General features: G+C 34.8%; 1 long non-coding RNA gene across 1 annotated transcript; it reads right to left on the bottom strand.

Annotated features, from left to right (window-relative positions):
• Nucleotides 1–2400: 2400 nt before the first annotated feature.
• LOC117319272 lies at nt 2401–22345 on the bottom strand. Its single transcript, XR_004530643.1, has 9 exons — nt 22257–22345; nt 19837–20077; nt 18507–18610; nt 16604–16807; nt 15418–15598; nt 14089–14274; nt 8024–8119; nt 6719–7054; nt 2401–6470 (listed from the first exon to the last, which is right to left on the bottom strand). It is a non-coding gene; the product is annotated as an uncharacterized LOC117319272 (long non-coding RNA).
• Between the last annotated feature and the right edge of the window lie 999 nt (nt 22346–23344).

Below are 23344 nucleotides of genomic sequence, written 5' to 3'. Positions count from 1 at the left end.
AGGTGACAACTTACACCTGTATACAGTGGGCAAGGTTACAGTACTTGTGAGAGGTGACAACTTACACCTGTATACAGTTGGCAAGGTTACAGTACTTGTGAGAGGTGACAACTTACCTGTAGACAGTGAGCAAGGTTACAATAGGCATCAGGAAAGTCTGGTTTAAGCTTCAAAGCTGTTCTGTAGGAAGATATTGCTTCAGGGATGTTTCCTGAATCCTGAAAAAAGAAATTTAACAAGTTGATGGATAACTAAATTGAAAAATTGTAAACCATAAATAAAGGGCTGATTTAAGCTCATCATACCCGTAATTATATCATTATCATTGTCTAAGTATGAATATGAATAGGCATATTAGAGTCAGATGGGATATGTGATCAGAGACGTACTTTATAACAGCAGTACTTCAGTGTTGTAAAGAATTTCTGACTTTTTTTCTTACTTTTTAATACAAGCTTGAAAACCATTATAGTTCCCAATACCACCATACTCAAGACCTTTCATGAAGGAACCGTAATATAGATTAAGCCCCACCATTTGTACAATTTTGGGTGCCCACCCCATAGGGATGCTTCTGACCAAATTTGGTCAAATTCTGATCTGTGGTTATGAAGAAGAAGTCAATTGTTGATGGACTGATGGATGGATGGATGGACAGACGGAAGCTACGGTATGGCATAAGCTCACCTGGTCCGACTAACATAAATAAAAAATGTTCAGTTGTTTTGATTCATTTATTCAAAAGGATAAAATTCCTGATTCACATATACCTAACTTGTACACATACTTACATGTATTTTGCAATAAATTGGTCACATCTCTTTAATACAAAACAACAGTCACATCCCTTACATAAACAAGAGGCCTATAGGCCTAAACACTCACCTGATCAAGTAATTATAGCCACAATGATTCAAAAAGGTCACTGTGACCTAATTTGTTAATTTTTGATATTGGTATAATGAAAGAATTCAAGTCTATAATAGTAGTGGTTTTTTTTTTATAAAAATTGGTACAGAAAGGGGATAGTAGTAGTTAATGACTTGAGAAAAGATAATGATAATTTCCTTAGTTTTCAAGATTTCAGAGAAATACATGGTGTAACAGCAAACGTCTTACAATATCAAGGTATCATAACAGCTATTAAGGAACTTTGTAGTCAACATGGCTTGATCCACCCAAAAATAGAAAGACCATTCATCCCAAAAGAATTGGCAATTTTTATGAGAAAAAAGAAAGGTGCTAAAGATTTTTATAATATGTTTAGTAAAAATCATGTAATTCCAACTGGTAGAAAAAAATGGGAAGAATATTTTGAATCAGAGGATATTGATTGGAGAATAATTTCTAATCTTCAGTTTTCTGTTACTAAAAATACTAAATTACAATGGTTTCAATTTAGGATTATAATCACCATATTCTGACAACGAATTCATATTTATTTAAAGTGGGATTATCTGATAGTCCTTTATGTAATATTTGCAAAACTGAAATTGAAACATTGGAACACACATTATGGAATTGTGAGAAAGTACAAAGTTTGCTACAAAACTTAGAAAAAATCTGTTAAATAACCTGTTTATCACATTTGAATTTAATAAAAAATCATTTCTTTTTGGTCTAACTGATTTTGGCATAAATAGGAAAGTAGATGATATGATACTCTTGACTATCAAACATTATATCTATAAATCTAGATGTCTTCGGAATAACCTTGATATTGTAGCATTATAAAATTCTTCAAAAGATTTGTATCTCACCCAGAAATTTATTGCCAGAGGTAAGGGAGAAAACTCCTTCAACCAGTTCAGAAAAGAATGGACCAAATGAGAACGACTCACTGGAAATATTTAATTACAAAAAACAAACAAAAACTGATGATATAAATTTAGAACAAACAATCCTACCTAGTTTTTCTGTGTTTGTTCCTGTTTTGTCTATTTATATTTTGTTTGGCTGTTGTTAACATTTATTATCCAGGTATTGATTTGATTTGCATTAGATGTAATATGATAATGAATGAATGTGTTGAAAGTGTGTCTTAAGTGTCTTATGTCATGTGTAATGTATAAATATGTTAAAAATTTTGAAAAATTAAAAATTAAAAAAAAAAAATTATTTTGATATTGGCATGCCTTTCTCACCCTAGATTTCTATTTCTGTTGCCCTAATATAATTACTGAATAAGTAGGTCACAGTCACCTAATTTTGCAACATTTGTTATCAGTATGCCTTTCTCATCCTAGATGTCCATTTCTGTAGCCATATATATAATTATTAAAAAAGTATGTCACAGTGAACTAATTTTGCAATATTTGTTATCGGCATGCCTTTCTCATCCTAGATGTCCATTTCTGTAGCCCTAAGATAATTTTTGAAAATGTAGGTCATATTGACCTAATTTTGCAATATTTGCTAACGACATGCCTTTCTCATCCTTGATGTCCATTTCTGTTGTCCTAATATAATTATTGAAAAAGTAGGTCACAGTGAACTAATTTTGCTATAATTGTTATCAGCATGCCTTTCTCATCCTTGATGTTCATTTCTGTTGCCCTTATATAATTATTGGAAAAGTAGGTCAGTGACCTAATTTTGCAATATTTACTATCAGCATGCCTTTCTAATCCTAGATATCCATTTCTGTAATCCTAATAAAATTATTGAAACAGTAGGTCACAGTGACCTAATTTTGCAATATTAGTTATCGGCATGCAATTATCATCCTAGATGTCAATTGATGTTGTCTTATCATTATTGTTTTAAAAGTAGGTCACCGACCTACATAATTCTAGATGTTGTCCTACTTTTCATTTGCACAAGTCACAACTTAGAGCAATGTGAAGAGTGATATATAAGTCACCAAAGGTCACAAGTCGAATTGGTCATCAATAGTATCAATGTGACATATGCTTTCCACTTGCACATAATCACTACATAATATATATGCATATGACCAATCAATTAGAAACCTAAAGATTCTCTACAAATTTGATTTAAATTATCAGAAGTTTTCTTGTATTTACCATATTTACACAAGGTACACTTAATACCCAAAACACATTTGTCAACAGCTAGTTATCAGTGATTTAAAGCTATAAACTGGGTAACTGGTCAGATTTCATTACTTAGTAATAAGAGATAGGACTCCATTCCCAGACCTCTGCTGCCCTTTATCTAATTAATTTTATTGTTTTCCTGTGTGACCCTAAACCAGCAATACCATGGTTTCATCCAGAGATTAAGCTAACAGGTTTTGGCATCAAAACTAACTGGTAACAAATAGTAGACGATACAAAAACATGGTTATCTTACACAAAGAAATGTTCTACAGAACTAAGTAATTTAGCATTCAAGTGAAGATACCTATATATTACTGTACAGCATTAAGGCAACACCCTGTATAATGGATGTGTATATATACATTGTATACTTATCCATTATCTAGAAAGCATACATAGTTTTATACAAAACAAAACAAAAAAGATTACTTTTGCTCAAAATCTTCAACAGACAGAACATACCTTTTTGAAAACTGATTTACATATTGAACCTGATCCTGGTCCTTTTTTTTAAAGTCGAAATTTCAGAATGTCTAATCAGCTAGAATGTGTACTACACTAGCCAAGCTAGTCAGCTGCCAGTTCCCCCATTTGGGACCCCTACCAGCAATGTTCACACTGAAGATGTATACAGTGTATACAGACAGGTACAAACCATACCATTAAACTAATTAAAAATCAGCCACTCATTATATGTACCAAAAATTAAACTCGCCACTTTACCATCACTTTCTGGACCTTGTTATTGAAAATCAACTCTAAACGATGAACCAGTCAATAGTTATCTTGTCCACAAACAAAAACTTAAGTACTTTTCCATAGCTCATCAGGAGATAATTGCTGTGGTGGCCATCTTGTAAATTCAATGAATTTTTGAAACAACACTTCTGGATCAGAAATGTCACTAGAACATTCCTAGAAAGTCTTCTTACTATGAAGCAAATAATATTGGAGTTATAAGGAAAAATATAATTTCAAAGATGGCGATCATGGCAGCCATCTTGAATTTTATTTTCACTTAATACATACAAATATCTAGTCAGGACCTTCTAACTAATCATTCAATTCTAATTTCAACACTCTCGGATAAAAAAACGGACAACACACGCTGCACGACCGACGCAGGACGATACCCCATAGCAAAAAACTCTTGCATATAAAAACAATCAGTCACTTCTCTTGCATAAAAAAACAGTAATTTTTTTATTATATTTGATACAATAGAAACATAGATGTCACCAGGTTGTTTATTATTATAAACACTGTGCGGCATAATGAATGTGCGTATAGAGTTCGTATCGTGTGTAGTGACCCGTGTCTATATATATTATATGTTATGTACGTGTACAGTGTCCTGTCGCAGTCTTGTCGCAGTGTCCAGTCTTAGGTGTGACGTGTGTACAGGTAGGGGTGATGATTGGGTATGGTTATGGTTGTTGATGTAAGTGTGCGTGCATGCATGTTACCTGTCCTTTCCCTGTCACTTTGAAGCCTGGGACTGACCTATACGGACGTTGATAAATACAAATACAGTCAACTCATCTCTATGCTCGCGCAAGATGAGATTATCCAGCTGTGCTGGGGTTGTCGAGAGGAAGGAATAAATAAATGTATCATGAAATGTATCCAAGACTTTGTCGTGAGTGAAAAGAATCCCCGGAGTCACGTGACAAATGGCGCCCAACGTGGGGCCAACGCAACGAGAACGAACTATTCAAGTGGATAGCAGCGAGTCAACGGAGGACACAACAGACGGTGAGTACGAAACTGATATACCCCGATATGTCATTCCGGCCCGACGGAGATCGTATAATTCACTTGCGAGGGAAATTGGAAATTTACGGGTAAGACCAGTACGGCATACTCGTCAGCCAGACAGACTTTGAAGTTGGGTACAACAACTTGTTGGTCAGAGTAACTTGTCTGACAATGAGGAAATATTTGTGTAAATAGGCTTTCTGTAGTATAAGGGTACAAGAGTACTTGTTTTTTTTATTTAAGTGACGATGTCGAAGTTTTAAGCATTTTGCTGTTTCTTTTTCTAGGGAAGCAGGCAGATACATTGATATCTAGTGGATACGATTATGATGTGGTGGATTTGTATTGATGAATTCCACAGCAAACTCCTTAATTGAATGTAATAGTGTTTAAGTGAGGTATAGATAATTCCTTTTCAGCGTAGATGCTAGGAATCTACTGTACTCAGTTGGGTGTGACTTAAGTTCATCCTTGTTATGTGACAACACTTATTTTCAATTCTAACTAATTCCCCAGTTTTCATTTACAGGGTGTGTTTGTTAGTAATTGCATTAATGACGGTTTCTTGTTTTCATTTCAGAGCCAGTAAAGTTTGATTATATTAATCTAATAAGCATTTATTTCTGTTTACTCACAGGTTCAACTTTGGTACAAAATCATGTTTGTGCTTGATTACCGAACATTTTTAGATTTCAGGTTAGATGCCAGGAGGCATTTACTCTAAGAGGGGAGGATGTCACCAGGTTGTTTATTATTATAAACACTGTGCGGCATAATGAATGTGCGTATAGAGTTCGTATCGTGTGTAGTGACCCGTGTCTATATATATTATATGTTATGTACGTGTACAGTGTCCTGTCGCAGTCTTGTCGCAGTGTCCAGTCTTAGGTGTGACGTGTGTACAGGTAGGGGTGATGATTGGGTATGGTTGTATATTTGTTCATATTGGGAAAGAGTTCTGATTGGTTGTTGATGTAAGTGTGCATGCATGCATGTTACCTGTCCTTTCCCTGTCACTTTGAAGCCTGGGACTGACCTGTACGGACGTTGATAAATACAAATACAGTCAACTCATCTCTATGCTCGCGCAAGATGAGATTATCCAGCTGTGCTGGGGTTGTCGAGAGGAAGGAATAAATAAATGTATCATGAAATGTATTCAAGACTTTGTCGTGAGTGAAAAGAATCCCCGGAGTCACGTGACATATTGAAAAGTGAACTCTGTTTAAACTGGACTCCATCAGGATTATATTGTTACACGTAATTACATGCAGTGTAAAAAGTTAAAACATAAATTTTGAAATTGTATCTAACTATATCTCAACAAACAATGCTGATTTTATAATGTAAAAAGAAAGCATATGCAGGGTATTTATAGTCAAGAACAAGACTTAAGATTTAAAATAATTATTTGATCTTCAACTTTCAGTTCACTCTTCTGTGTGGGTGGGTCTAGAGGTGGATTCTGGGACGGTGTGGAGAGGACATAGAAGGACCTTAGACGGATCCTGATGTTTTTGTACAGGTACCAGGCACATTCTGCTGAAAAACCCTTTGCCTCCAGTCTCACTGGCAAACCCTGTGTAATAATCTTCACAAGCCTCACTGCAGTTGTCTCCTCATCAACACTTTTCTTTACTCTGACCATTCCTGAAAGAAGGAAAAAGCAATGACATGTAATTACATTTAGTTTTAAAGTACAAAACCATTTTGTTTTTGAACCGGATAAAAAAATCAAACATTGTGAATCACAACAACATGCCCCACATACCAATACACCATTAGAATCAGACTCATAAATCTACCGGAAATACCCATGGAGGTAATTGATAATGCAAATCACAGTACTTTATATAAATGTAACGAATTAAAATATGTAAATATAGTAGTACATGTACCTGAAGTGGTGGTAGCAAAGTGAAAGTGATGATATTTCCCACTACCAGGAACAGCTCTAAATACAGGCTTCAAAACAATTAAATTGTTTCCAATCTCTCCAGATCCACGAGTTTGGTGACAGCTCACTATATACATCAGCCTGGCTAGTGTGGATGAAGCAACGATGGTCATCTTCAGGTCAGACAAACTATCTACATAACTGCGTTGAATTTTCCTTCAGGCAATACCAAACATCCCATCAACAAGACAACGGGCATGATACGGCTTTATGAAATGTAGATGGATGTCATCATGATATCCATCTGCCACTCTCCATGCCAGATAGCTTGTGATACCTGAATCATAAAAAATAAAATTAGTACTACAGGTACATTGTATAAACCAGTGTAAGAACTTGTATTATCAAGTTTATAATGTTACTGGCCTGCTTTCTACTATCATGTCAAAAATAGGACACCTGTATAATAACACTATTGTGACTTCACAATTACAACATTCGATAGACATCAGAGATGAGAGGTTCTCAACAATCAAACGTTTCAAAATATGTACTTTATAATGTCGTAATGAATATGTAATGTTGAATAATTGTCTCAGTACAAAGAATCATACGGCCTGAACCCAACTTTACTTTACTGAGATAGAATTTGAAATGCTACTTATATTTGCATAACTACCAGTTTTGTGATGAACAGAAACTTACACTACTGACTTTTTAAAATGAATTCAGTTCAACTTGGCAATAATCTAAACTGATGTGCCACTGATAATTAACAGCCAGAGTGAATTTTGAGGCATGATCTCCTTGTAGTAGCTGGTGGCTACCTCTCACATAGTGGAAGCCTGCTGTATTCTGTCCAGAGTAACAGAAACGTCTTGCTCAAATCACACATCAATGAAGCCATGAAATTTAATGTATGGTCAAACCTGTCTATAATGGACACTCAAGGGAAAGGTAGCAGTAAGCCAGTTCTAAATGTTAATTACAAAATTATGGAACTTTGTGATTTACTGTATTAAAAACAGAATATGATTCTGTCAAAATCTGTTTATTTTGTTTTTTCCCACACATTGATTTTGAAGAATTCATGCTCACATCACATCACCTGCACCCTTCGGAATAAATCAACTACACCTTGTCGAGAACCAGGTAGACTTGTTTAACTTGCATGTTTTCAGAGTAAACGAGGTAGATTATCAAGTAGTGTACAAAGATATGTTTACAGCAATTTCTTTATTTGGGCAGCAGCTGCTGGAGTGTTGCATATAATAGCTGTTCAAGGGGGGCTTGGGTCAGGGCTTACTTCAGGAGCTGGTAGAAGTTGTGACTCCAATTTTCTAACTCTCCTCAGAATCAGCTCAACTCTTCTGAGGGAGTCTCTGACATGCTTGCACAGTTACTGAAAAGATATGATGTACTATATATATAGTCGCTTATACTCATGAGGGTTTTGATTTTGCTAAATTCACAAATGCACCAATGTTCATGAAATCTATCACCTCTTTAATATTTTTGGATTGTTGCATAATATCTCTACAGGTATTCTGATTCTCAAAATTATATCTCCATGAATAAGTTCCAGACATCAAAAACAGTTACACTCATGAAATTGTTTAATCATTTGATAAGTGGAATCTATACATGAGGTACAAGAATTTGAGATGTACATCATGTGAAGTTGTCAAAAAATACTGGTAACAAGGATTGTTTACATAGAAAAACAAGCGAATTCATATAACTTATATCCCCCACACCCCTGCGAGATGGTATTCATGAGTTCATGAATGTTCATGAATCATTCATGAACTTTCAAGAATACTGTAAGTTTTTTATTCATGAAAAAATGTTCATGAATATTCATCAAATACCTCTCATGAACTCTTCATGAACTTTTATGAATAATTTTACAAATTCATTAAGATTCATGATCGTTCATCATATGTGATTATGAACTATTCATGAACTTTCATGCATAGATGATATTCATTAAAATTCATCAAAATGAATGAAATAGTAAGAACAGTTGATAATGAATTTTGAAGAACTTTAATGAATGAGAATTTTATATGATTATGAACTATTCATGAATTTTCATGCATTGATGATATTCATTAAAATTCATCAAAATGAATAAAATAGTAATGAATTTTGGAAGAATTTTAATGAATGATAATTTGACTTTAAAATTGAACATTTTCCTGATTAAGAAAATACCTTACATTTTAAATTGAATAACAAACTTGATATTTAAAAAGTTTGAAAATTTAATTCCATGTCTATAACAATTTTGTTGTTGGCTTAAAGAAGAATAAGGAAACTGTACAGGCTTACTAAACCCCTTTACAATAAGAAAACTTCAAATTTCCTGCCAAATTTTTCCCGCCCAATAACCTCTAGCAGGAGAGTTCCAATACATGGCAGCCATGAGGCTTTTCTCACAGAGATGAATAACATGTTATTTTACAAATGAAGGCAAGTATTTATCTTTCATACCTGGTTCATGATCAATACAAGACTACCAGGAAATGAAATATTCAACTCTGGAAATATGTCAACCTGTTTATAGGTAAGAATTAACTTAAAACCAATCACCATGCATGTGACCTAAATTTACATAGTGCACATAATATTCAAACAGCTTTGGCATTTCTTAAATTGCATTGCCCATTTAACTAAATTGTACAAACACACATCATATATGTACAATGAGAATTAATGCAATAATGAACATAAATCACTTTTATCTGAAGAATATTAAAAGGATTTTGCATCCAAATGATTGTGTACATACATGTATATATATATATACTCATTTCAAGCAGTTATGAATTTTGAAACAAATGATGGATCAATTTGAATGGAAGGACTACAAGGATATTGTCAAACATGCATAGTGATACAGTTCATGACATTAACTTTGATGAAATTAAGTGGTAAAATACATGCAAATTCATTTTCTAAATAAGTTCATAACTCATGAGTTAATCATGAATTATCATGAATAGAATAGTTCATGAATATTCATGAACTATGACAATTTTATGAATGAAAATCTTGATTTCAGGATTAATGAATGTTCATGAAATATTTTATTCATGAATATTCATCATAGATTTAAGTTCATGAATATTCATGAACTAATCATGAATTGTCATGAATGAAAAAGTTCATGAGTATTCATCATAGTTTTAAGTTCATGAATATTCATGAACTAATCATGAATTGTCATGAATGAAAAAGTTCATGAACATTCATGAACTATGATGATTTCATGAATGAAAAAGTTCATGAACATCCATGAACTATGATGATTTCATGAATGAAAAACTTTCTTACATAATTCATGAATATTCATGAACATAATGTGAAAAAAAATGTTCATGAAGTTTTAAGTTCATGAATTTCATGAAAATATTCATGAATAAATCAAGAATATTCATGAATTTTGTTCATGAATAATTCATGAACTATTCATGAATGTTCATGAATTATTCATAATCGTTTCGCAGGGGCATTTCCTCCTTTTGTGAGGGGTTAATCTCATAATATTTGTTGTCGTTATTGAGAGGAAACATCCAAAAATTAAATTTTTTGTGAATCAAGGGGGCATAACTCAGCCAAATAACGTCCACAAAAAGTGGTCATCGAACTTGGCCGAGCCATTTAGGCATTTAATGTACAGTTGTTACTATTAATGTTTTTTTTTAATCTGATTAATATTTGAATTTCTGTGACAATATTATCATTAAAAAAATCTCTGGACATGAGTGTCACTGGATGTTTTTCCTGAAGAACTGTATCCGACTTCTTATTTAAATGAGAAAGTCCTGTTTATTTTCCTGAAGTCTTGATCTCTGACATTTCAACATTTTCCTTATTTCCCTCGTCCCTATCAGCCTAAATAAGAGTTTAAAGGTTGAACCTACATTTCTAATTCCCATGCTGTTGAGCGACTGTCCTTGGTTTCTTTACTACACTTTTTGACTGATGTCTCTTGATGTCAGTGTTCATGTGCCTCATTTTATTCTTAAACTGACTTTGACAAGATTTATACACATTTTCTTAAATTCACTTAATTTTAAGTTTTTCATTTAACAGACGTGTTTCTCACAAATAAATAAGAGATCCCAGAGAGATTTTACCACTTAAGCCAGCACCATTGAGAAAAGCATGTGTACAGAGAGGTTTAATGATAATATGTTTGAAAAAAACAAATTTGCAATAAATTTGGTCTCCTATAGGCAACAAAGATATTTATTTGAATGGATAAATCGTGAATTCACCCCAAAAGTCATCTACATGGTACTGGCCGACTTCAACAATTTGATGGTGAATTGCCAGAGGAGTAAGGAGTGGAAACAAGTTGTTTTTTAATACATAGAGGTAAAAAAATAGATCAAAAAAGCATTCTGAGAGTATTAATTTCTATAGTAATACATGTCCCCTACTGACCCAAATTCAAATGATCAAATGTTCAAAATAGTGTTGTATTGATAATCTTAACAAGTGCAATCAATGATTGCGAAAGCTCACCAGCAGCAGTAATCACACTATTCATTCATTTTTTATGTATGTAAAAGCATGTCATTTTGAAATTGTATTTCACATAGTATCGCTCCTAGACCTCTAATGGATGTAAATGATAAACCAAATAAGAAGGGTGTGGACTTACAAGCTTTCCAAAACTTACCCCAAAAATCTTTATAGTGGGTTTTGGTGCCAAAAAAATTAAGTCCACAAAATGGTTAAATGAGAAAAAATCACATTTTTTTTCTGCATGATTTTGCCATACATCATTCCTAGAGTGAATGTATAAACCAAATTAGAAGGGTGTGAAGTGTATACTTTTGGACTTACAAGCTTTCCAAAACCACTACCCCAAGACCTTTAAAGTGGATTTTGGTGCTAAACAATTCTTTTGCATGATTTTGCCATAACATCAGTCCTAGACCTCAAATGAATATATAAACCAAATTAGAAGGGCATGAGGTGTATACTTTTGGACTTAGAAGCTTTCAAAATACTGATCCCAAAAACTTTAAAGTGGGGTGGACGCGGACGCCGGGGGTACAGCATTAGCTCATGGTTAATCGGTGAGCTAAAAATGGCTCTTTATATATATTCATGTTAAACCATATCAACTATAAACTATAGTTTAATTTGAGTCTTTACTCATTGTTTTTAAAAAAAAAAAAAAAAACCCTAGCACAACATAGATAGACACTAATACAATGATATTATTTTAAGTGGTTCACAAAAAATAGTTTAGATAAGCTCTCTGAATTCTTTAGTTTTACATTAAACACCAAAAATGTGTGAAAGTAAACCAGACATAGGTAAGCGTGTGGGACATAGGTAAGCATGTGGCTAACCTGTGTAGACTTATTCCAAGTTTGTTTTGACATAGACGACCCTGCTACCTGTCCACGTGTGATGCCATTCAGACCAGATGTTCATCGGCTAGTCAACTTTTTTCAAATTTTCATACACAGTTTATGCGAATTACTGATCAACACCAGTCATTTATTGATATCAAGTAGTTGGCATAAATATAATAATTATATTTCTAGGATTCCGTTATTATATTTGATAATATTGAATATTTATGCTGGCGTAATATGGGGACTACAAGTGTTATGATCGACGTTAAGCTTTAGAGCAGATGGTTTTTATATAGGAATCTCAGCTTAGGTTGGTTATTGTCAGAGGATATTAAATCCCAGAGAAGTCTCATCTATAAGGAGTCGATGTAAAATACACAATGGAGACATGTAGGACACTATAACAACATCTTACCTCCAGTGTTAGATACTACTGTGTCCTGATTTACCTCCAGTGTTAGATACTACTGTGTCCTGATTTACCTCCAGTGTTAGATACTACTGTGTCCTGATTTACCTCCAGTGTTAGATACTACTGTGTCCTGATTTACCTCCAGTGTTAGATACTACTGTGTCCTGATTTACCTCCAGTGTTAGATACTACTGTGTCCTGATTTACCTCCAGTGTTAGATACTACTGTGTCCTGATTTGAGTGACTATTCTATGTGTAGGGTTGGATGGGTCTAGTAATTTAGTGATAATGCAAGCGGCGTAGGAGCGAGCCGAATTTTTTTTGGCGAGTGGTCTTAGGGCTGCGAAATAATTTGGGATCAAGCACGGATCCAGGATTTGTGATGCCAGCCAAATTTTTTTTCCATTTTTAAGGCTATAAAAAATTTTCCTCCTCCTCCTCCTCCTCCTCCAAAAAAAAAAACTCATCAAAATTAATCTGTAAGTTGTTGCAGAGAATATTACCAAGTTACAGCATCCTACATGCAGAGGTTCTCCAGATATTGCAAATTGTCTCCCCTGGTGTGCTGGCACATCCAACCTTGAATGTCTCAAGAGTAATTATAATTTCACCTGAACTGAAGCCTCGTTTTACTGTAAAGTTATGAACTGATTTTTTCAAACTTGGTACATTTGTGATACAGGTTTGTACCTTCAAGAAACAGATACTGAAATAATGATCTGACAATCAATTATATTTGTAGGTGTCTTTACACAATTAGGTAAAAAATCATCAAAATTAATGTTAAAAACCCATATTTAAAACAAAATTTAAGGCTGAAGATACTGAAAATCTGTCTATAATTGTACTAGGTAAGCTTATGATGATTTGATATAGATAAACACTGGTGGCCAGTTTTAATCTGGGAATCAAAGGCAACCATTCAACTCCCCCTAGTGAGGTGTCTGACTGATCTGTCAGAATGGGGGGTGGGCAGAGTCAAGCTTCTGTCCTGGCACTTGACCAGCCCAGCAGACATCAATATCCTATAATCTCATTAGCAGAGGTATTTTTCTACATGTATATAAGATCCATTGAAATAAACTTTCAATACATTCTTAAAGAATGTGCAGGAAACTCAGTAAAATTTCCAAATCTCATGGATTTCGGAAAGGGCATGTCCCATACAACAGGAACAAGTATGTAGAGTATGTATATCCTACATCACCAATCAACATCAACAGACTATACCTACTGATGTATTTGAATCTAGAGTGAAGTCTGATGAGACAAGTGTTCTCAGCATCTGTAATGAAGCCAGCATTCCAACCAACATGAAAATCCTCAGGCCAACACAAGCCAGGGTGACACCAACAGACGAGCTCAAACACCCGGACACACGAAATCCAGACAGCCACACGTATAAATTGTACCGACCTGCTGATGTTGAGAGACTACAGAACCGGGCAATCAGAAATCACACAAAGTGTAAAGGAAATCTACGATTTGACTCAAACCATGACAAGCAATGGGGATGAGGCTGGTCTGAGAGACTGTACTGTGAGGACTGCGGCTATAATTCAAATTATTTCAACCTGTTTGAGGAGGAAGAGTGTTCGAAGCTGCTCCGAAGGCGAAGTAAGCTCAATACTGGGATGCAGGCAGGTTTACTGGGGTCATCTATCTCCAATAAAGCTGTAATAGAGATCTGTGCAGCTGCCAATATCATCCCCCATCTTATACTGGACTTCAGAGGACAGCAAACTATGTTGGTGGAAAGACTGTGGAAATGAATACAGCCAATATGAAAGACAGCTAGTGGATGAGAGTAAACCAGTGATGGATACAGAAAATTGTGTAACTGAGGGTATGCCCCCATCAAATTGAAAAAGATGGGGGGCTCTTGATCATGACTATAAAATTGGATCTGTTTTTAAAGTACTATTACATTTTAAGAATGACTTATTGCATCATTTCCTTTAAATAATTGCTATTCATAGCTGCTGAAAACAATTTATTTGGTACAATAAAACTTGGCAATAACAGTTTCTTTATATGCAGAACTTTTAAAAGAAAGACTGAATATCATATGCTAACAGATTTTTTTCATTCGGAAAATGATCAAGCAAAAATTGATGTTAATGTATAATTGAACATCAAACTAGATCTACATGGAAATCATGTTTTCGTTGTTTTTTTTGTTTTGCAGAATGTTCCTTATTCGTATCTTTTCTTGTTGTGTCCGCTGCTGTGTCTTTATAATGTTCGGTGTTTTTATCAGGCCTACTCTCTACATCATGATCATGATGATTCTAAAGAAACGTTATATTTTTTTATGTGTGGAGGTGGCTTTTGCCATGTTTGGGTTGTTAAAGGTCACATAAGCGCTTGGATTTTCGTCATATTTTTAAGCGTTCTTGCGACTCAAGGGGAGTAACTCTAATTACGACTTCCGCCTAAATCATGTTTGTTGTAAAGACGACACCAAAACGGTATTGTACTTACTATAATTTCGTTTGATTGATAGAAACATGTTTAAAAATATTATTAAACACATCTTGTACCCGCGTTATGTTGATACATATGCGGGTCACACTAGTGTTTTTGCGTGAATTGGCCCCCACTTATATTCTGCAAGTGGGGGCAAAACGTAAATTTAGGGGGATTTTAACGATCCCGCGCCCTGGATCTTTCACTGGTAAACTGTGTGGCCTCCAAGACCCTGATCTTATAAATGCTGAGACTGATGGCCGTTACAACAACCCACTCTTCTCTGGAGAACGTACACCATTTCAAGGTGCCACCAAGGTGACTGTCCCAATTTGTGAACAAATGACAATGTGTTAACAGATCATCTCTCTATATACTGGTAACAAGCTCTGTAAAACAGCTTAACTGTTACAGGGCAAGGGGGAGACAACTACCTGTCCTCGCCATGTCTGTACAGCTAACATCTCACAGGGATCTGTCATTGGTGATGGAGAGGCCTGGGTCAGAGAAGCCAGTCAGGAAGTTCAAGACTCTGTCAAGCTGCTACATCGTATCACCGATGGAGACAGCAAGGCTTTTTCTGGTGCTCAGCATTCTCATCCACAGTGTTCAAGGCTGAAAGATACAATACATCTTGCAAAGAGTGTTAAATAGTTTTGGAAACAGCAATTTAGTCCCAACCTCTTCAGACAATTCTGAGGTCTACCATATGGGAGTCTAAAATCAAGACTGGCAAGTGATGTGAGAGCCAGGTGTAAAGCTGAACTAACAGGTGCTAAGCGGAAACACAGTGGAAACATTATTGACATTAAAAAACATATACCGGACACCATAGATGCTCTAGTGATGTGTTACAGTTGATACTGTGGATATATGTGTAAGAAGTACAGTTACTGTTGTAGAGGAGAAAAGAATGTCTGCTGGCAAAGGACATTCCTACCAAAATGCAGTCATATCACTTTCCTAATGTGGTTTGCTGATATGAACATACCAAGTGAAAACAACAAACATATGACCATGAATACACTATGAAAACCGTATGAAAACATTGTCTCTCGTGCAAATCACCTGATTAATCGGGTCATATTAATATGCCATCAAAAAAATAGTCCGCCTTTCAATTATGAAAATATTGTGTTTTTGTTGCAATTTGTTCACATAAAACAAATATGATTTGAATTGAATGATTGTATTTAATATTATTTTTACTTTAATACTTCTTTCTTTTTGTTTTATACAAAATTAAACAAAAAAGACCGGAAAATGCGGAACGACATTAAAACAATGGCATGGTGCATAGGCGGGATCTCCCGGCTGTTCTAATAATTTGGCGTTTCGTCGTATACATGACAAATTTTTCTTTTTAATAAAATTTCTCGTTTTCTCGATATAAATTTTTTAAATCAAGGTTATGTAAATATATGAACTGAATAGATTTTTTTTAATTTTCATTGCGGCTATGAATACCAGTAGCTAGCTACATATCCTCCGGGGCGCGCTACCGCGCGCCACGGGATATGTATGCAATCCATATATGAATGCCACAGACAGGAAAGTGTTCAAGAGCTGCATTCAACCATTACTCGGTGGAATGAGTATTGACAGTACTCGATTACTCACCACTACTCAGAAATGTGAAGCTTTCAACAGACTGTTACAAAAAACCATCGAAAAACAGTCACATGGCACAGGAACTTCCCTGCTAGAGCCCACACAGCTGCCCACATAGCAATTCATGGTACTGGACACTCTGCAATCCTACGGTCTAAGGAGGCTGGCTCACGTGTAACTCCAGGATCATCAGTAGTCAGACGGCTGGTTCATCTGCAAAACAGGAGAATGTTCCATATGTAACGGCAGCAACACAATAAGTACAAGATCAGGTGAGGACAGCTAAGAATACAGTGTTACCTGTTGCATGCAAGATGCAAACAACAGAAAGTTACATACCAGAGTGAAATGGACTTAATTCTGCCAATGTGTGTTTTGAGTTGGACTAATCAACGTGACCAAAATGAACTTTTGTGAAATTTAAGTGTACAAAATTTTGGAAAAATTAAATTATTTTAACTTACAATTAATCTTGTATTTGTTTTTACCAATTGATTTTGATATCAATTAATATTGAATAAAAAATTAAAAAGATAGAGAAAAAAGAACCTCAAATGAGGTTTATGGTCAATTCAGGCTACAGGCACCTGGTGCCTACAGACCAGCCTTCTGGCATTAGTGCCAGCTGGCTAAACAATAAAGGTGAGATACCTGTAAATTTCTTTAACTTCTTCTTAGCTCTACAGAAAAAAACATTCAGACAAAGACTGACCCATACTCCCCAGTCTGACCAAGGGAATTGGACTTGGACAAGTCCGTAGTCATCACTGAAACCAACCCTTGACCTACCGTACCCACACCCCCACTACCCCTCCCCTTTCCTGACCCAGTGTCAGGTCTACTTTCAATTTCTGCTTTAATTCTGTCTGATAAATACTTCAATAGGCTAGGACAGCTAGCATTTTGATATATAAGGTGAAATGGACAGAAATGACCGGGGCCACCTCTGCATGGACAGATTCCCTTTAGGTCTCATACACCTAATTATTTTACTATATGTTAGTACTAATGACTCCATCCCCTCAATCGCTCATTGAAAGTTCAAATGATGTGACATTCATATCAAATTAAAGTTTGAAGATTTCCCTACCAGAAAAATGATGTTATTGGATAGGTTTAACAGCACACCAGTACTCGAAAGACAGTAACCCTAGTGTTTACAGTGGAATGGGAAACCCCAACCTGGGGAATTCCCACCTGTTAACACCTGTAGTCCTACGCCATTCTATTTAAAGCAGCAGTTTAAGTTTCTGGTATTTTAAATATCAAGGCCTCACACTTTCATCTCATATATAGAAAGTACCTATTTCATATGCTAATTACTCCCGGAAATACCTACAAACCTCAGAAACATGTTTTCTTTTGGGACTTTGTTCAGGTGAAACACCAGCTGATTGGCTGAATAAGTTGTGTGAGACCTTAAGGAAAATTTGTTCATCATTTCATTAGCTGTGTGACACCTTTTAAGAGAACTGACAGTAAAATTAGTAGAGACAGTTTTGGACAATAAAGATGCAACAGGGCTGACAGCCAATACACTGCATATCATGAAAAGCATAAATTTCCACCAACTGTATAAAAACTATTTAAGTAACACCAACAAATGAAAAAAAATGACAACAGTGTTGCAATTAAGATCGTTTTAAAGACACCCAGTTATAAACCCACCAGAGTAACCTATCATGTTAACCTTTGATTGACAGTCAATATATATATAGGGGAAATAGGTATATTTCATATGTGTATTAATAAAAGCAACTGGGCAAATTTGACTGAAATGCAATGTTTGAACTAAACACAAGAAATGCTCTTGGTTAATATTCTCATACTTCATTTCAAACATAAATATTTCAACTATGATTACTGCATGTCAATTTTTAATTTTTTAGAGTCTTAACTTAACAACACTTACCTCACTATGAACAAATTTTAATGAGGTCCCTCAGCTGTGATAGTGGAAGAGCAGTTTTAGTCCATGCACTCTTCATACACCATTTTGGACGTTTCATCAACACACTAAATGAACAACAACAAACAACACATGTATTTTAGATAAATTAGCAATAAACCCTGAGGGCCTATACATTTAAGGATTGAATCTAGATTTGGTCGATTTCATGGGGTCATGAATTGAGTTGCTCTTGAGACAAATTCAACATGAATTGCGAAACAGTTCATGTTGAATTTGTCTCAAGAGCAACTCAATTCATGACCCCATGAAATCGACCAAATCTAGATTCAATCCTTATATTTCAATTGTTTTTTTTTCTAGAATGAAAAAGTCGGCCTAGATATTAATATCTTGTAGCTTGTGCAAGTCTAAATGCGGAAAAGCCCGAGGAGTTCCGGATTTTGCATGTCTAGTCGTTAGTAAAATAGTCCGCTATTTTAGGATTGAAAAACAGTATTACTTTGTCAAAATAAAAGTATTTAGCATATCTGGTCTTTCATAAAATACAAGAATACATTATAAATTTGATAATTTTAATAATTATTCGATGCTTATAACAGCAATGTAGAAAAAGTGAAATCGCTCCGCGGAAGGATTTTAACCATGTATTTGTACGCACTGATCAGTGTTAGTCTGGTCAAATTCATGAGCAAATGAAACAGATTAAGTTTGGTAGTTTCATTGAGTCAAACTTGAGTAGAAATTGAAATATTACATATTACAGGACAAAAAAGGTAGCATTGTTTTCATATACTACACATATGAGGAAATTTTTGTGTGGTGCAGCAGAACAAGAGGCACAAATAATTCCAAGTTTCAATCTGAGATCTAGTTGATATATGACTGAATACAAAGTTTCATAAAACGTGTTTGATGTTCACTTTAGTTATTGTGATTACAAGGTATTCATGACAGACAGACGTCGGACGCCACAACTTGGCACAATAGATTCTGATCTGTTGTGTTAGTCAATCTTTTTAATGTACATCAGTTTTTTTAAGCCAAAAAAGTTTCAAACTGATTGGAAGGCAATGCGTCATTTTCTAGTCAAGCATTAATGAAATGCCACCATGCTAGAATTCAAGTATTGAGAGTGAATATATGTATGGACATTTCAATAAGACACTTTTATCAATCTTGTCACGGAACTCAAATTCACAAAGCTACAAGTCCCTCTGGATAGGTCACATTACATATAGCAAAGCGCTTGCCAAAGATTACTGTTGTTGGCGAGAATATTGACACTAACACAATTTTGTGGCATTTTCAGCTGAGGATACTGCTGTTATACCTGTAAATGGCTGGCCTCTTTGTTTTGTAGCTCTGCATATGATGCTGTTTCCTAATCAAGATCTGGCATATGGAACATTCCTTACTGCAGCTTGGACCGATATTTCACAGGCATCTGAATTTGTAGGTGGATTAATTCTATACTCACTCACAGTTTCTGCCTAGCTGGTACAGCGATTATCAGTGCTGAGGCTGCTTGTCAAAGCAATTTAGCAGTATACACATTTGATGGGACATCTTTTCTGAAAATCAAAAAGGAAGATATTCATCATTTTACAATGATATTACATATTTGGTTTTTTAAGTGCTTGTTTTTTAGTATTCATAATCTAAGTTATATTCTCTCAAATATTTTATTTCACAATCTTTATAAATCTTTAGCAAAATAAAACTAGATATATATACAATATGCATGACTGCATATGGTTTATTAATGTGCATGGAAGTAATTTTTCTTTCAATTACTATATTTTGTGTATTATATGTTGTTAATTGATAAAATTTCTTATCAAAATGATTTTTTTCTTTATCGTTAGAAGCGTTTAACATTTTTTTTAAATATTTATCAACTGTCCTTTCAGCACAAAATATATACTTGTGTATTTTATAGCAAAGAGTTGTAAATAGGCCTATAAGAGTATTATGAAAAAAATTGTTTATGTGCACCCAAACCATTTAGGTTATAGCCATTTTGGTTATTTGAATACACGACTTCAAAACATGTAGTTACGGTGTAATTAGTTTCAAACTCATCAGGTTTGTCTAAGTCAATGCATGTCTTAAGCATCTTCTGTTACACGACGTAATATTTGATACATTTTGAGTATAGGACATAATATCAGTGGACTGGGGGAAAGGAAGGGAAAAGGGCATATATGTCACTGAGGAGCAGAAAACAAAGTATTCATTTCAACATTGAAAATTAATTCAATTTCTGTAATGGATAATGACCAAAACCTGGATTTTCTTCTGAATACAACCCAGAGATGAGGGCCTTAGTCTGAATCTCTGGGTTGTATTCAGAAGAAATTCCAGGTTGAGGTCATTATCCGCCTTAAACCAATGCGCTTTTTGTTTAAATAAATGCAGTTATAAAATAAATACGAGTTGCCACGGTTCCCCAGTCACAATAGTGACATACTCCTTTGCCCCGCCATATTATGGAATATCACGAGTGTTTCGGTCAGGAAACAGCCGAGATGTTAGATTGTATTTCACTCGGGAAAACAAAAGTGTTTTGACACAAAATAAGTTCACCTTCAGTGAAAAGGAGACGGAAAGTGATCAGGTAGAAAAAACTCGAATTACCAGATACTATGGACATGGACACTGGGGTGACATGGAAATTAATGTTAGCTAAGGTAAATGTCTAAAGAAAGCTATCATGTGTGATATAGTCATCTCTTTGTTTTCGCAGAATTATTTCACATACAGTAGCTATATACATATGTGTCTGGTTCAGTAGCCCTTTTTCCATGCCAAACTCAGTTATATTAAAAATTTTAACTTCTATTTCACTATTTGATGAAAACTTCTGATTATTCAATCAGAATTTGCCAAATAACTTGTGAAATTAACAATTTTAAATGTGATTTTGACAGGTTTTTTTTTTTTTTTACGTTTTACGTCCGCTATGAGAGGTAATCAGGAGGGTGATTTCATTGATATATATAGAGAATACATGGTCAGTGTCTTAAAAATAAGCTGTATTTTGGCAAGGGTCAAGAAAGACAAAAGTGGCGAGCCAAAAATACAGCTTATATTTTAAGACACAGACCATGTTTTCTATTTATCCTGCAACAATAAAAAAAGATCATCAAAAATAATCATTTTGAAGTGAAACGGTGTCAAAAATGACAGAAATATGTTTGCCTTTTAAAAGTTTCACTTTGAAGGTCAGTCGGGTTGACGCACATGCCAAGATTCCAAAATACAGCTGTTTTCCGTCACCGTATACAGCAAAAATCTATACAGTGGGTGTATTCTGACAATGCGGTGGCAGTTTCAGGATAAATAATAATTACTACTTTAATTTAGTTGTTATGAATAACTATTTCACGTATTTTTTTTTAGTAGGTTTTTTGCTGCCCACTTGCATTCAGTTACTTGAAAGGCCCATTGTGCTAATTATAACGCCCAGTTTTGGGCAAAAAGCAAAACCCCATTTTGTTGAAAATGCTCTGTTTTTGGGGTCAAACAAAAACCTATTGTGTTAATAAGCCCGGTTCTTTACAAACATAATACACACTTCGACCACGGCATGGAAATACAGCGACATTATGAGAGATAATGTACGCTAAAAACAATAGAGCAATGGTTTAAGAGTATTTAAACATGGCATATTTAAAAATTTATACCTAGGTTAAACAACTTGTTCATATTGTAGTGTTGGCACCAGATGGCCGTAATAAGTCACCATACCTATATCGATACCTTGACTAAACCTCCTCCAGATAAGGCTGATACAAATCGTCAAAACCTAGCCGTTATTTTTGTTTACGAACACCCGCCTTCTCTCAACTTTGACCTTCTTCCTCTGGAGCTAGTCGTTTGTAGTTTCGTATTTCAAGGGAGAAATCATTTTACGTGCAACCGCACCATCTATCGATAAAAACGTATTCGACATTAGGCAACTTCGAATTTATTGAAATCGTAGAGTTAAAATAACTCGGTGAAACTGGAATGCCATTTGTAGATTGTAATATTACCGTAAAAACATAACGTAACCGTCACACTACCCCGGAGATCTATAGAGTGGGGGTACGTAATTTCGCACACTTTCGGTATGTTTTTAAATACATTTCCATCAAATCAATTTCAAATCAAAAAAGAATACCTCACATTGTTAGATGTACAAATGCTTCGTAACATACAAGTGTGCAACCTGATATGCGCACACGTAACACTGCGCATGGGAGCTGTTGTTAACTTGTGTTTATTGCTGGGTTTGAAGTCGATCGGGAACGTAATTTCGCACACCCATCTAACTTCTTAAATTTTGTTAGTAAAAATAGTTTTCAACCATTTTGTAGACAAACAACATCCTAAACTAAGATTAAGCCCAATGCCATGATTAAAAAATCTTTAAAAACAAAATAATGTAAAATTGGAAAGTGTCAATTTGCTGCCATGTTTGCTTTAAATAATGACCGCTCCCTACAGAGGTAATGTAAACAAGGCGGCGAAAATGACGGGGTGTCAGCAGGTCAGCGCTGTTATTGGTTATACTTGGTGGATTTGTATTCAGTTTTGTTTATAATCTGATCAAATGATATTTTCCTTAAATATTTGCAAATTCACATGCCAATCAACAACTGGGATTATTTTAAATAAAATATTTAATCATCCGGTAACAATTTTATCGGAAGAGAGTTGTATCAGTTAAAATTTGTTTTCAAAACGAACTTAATCTGGAAAGATGTACTTAAAATGGGAAATGTTCCACTAAAGGTTGACATTAGTCAACATATAAACAAAAAAACACAGTCCTCGACCACTAAGAGGAAAAA

The sequence above is a fragment of the Pecten maximus genome, unplaced genomic scaffold (assembly GCF_902652985.1).
Source record: "Pecten maximus unplaced genomic scaffold, xPecMax1.1, whole genome shotgun sequence".
In the NCBI taxonomy this organism is placed as follows: Eukaryota; Metazoa; Mollusca; class Bivalvia; order Pectinida; family Pectinidae; genus Pecten; species Pecten maximus.
Note: the sequence above shows the minus strand (reverse complement) of the source record. Positions and strands in the feature narration are given on the sequence as shown.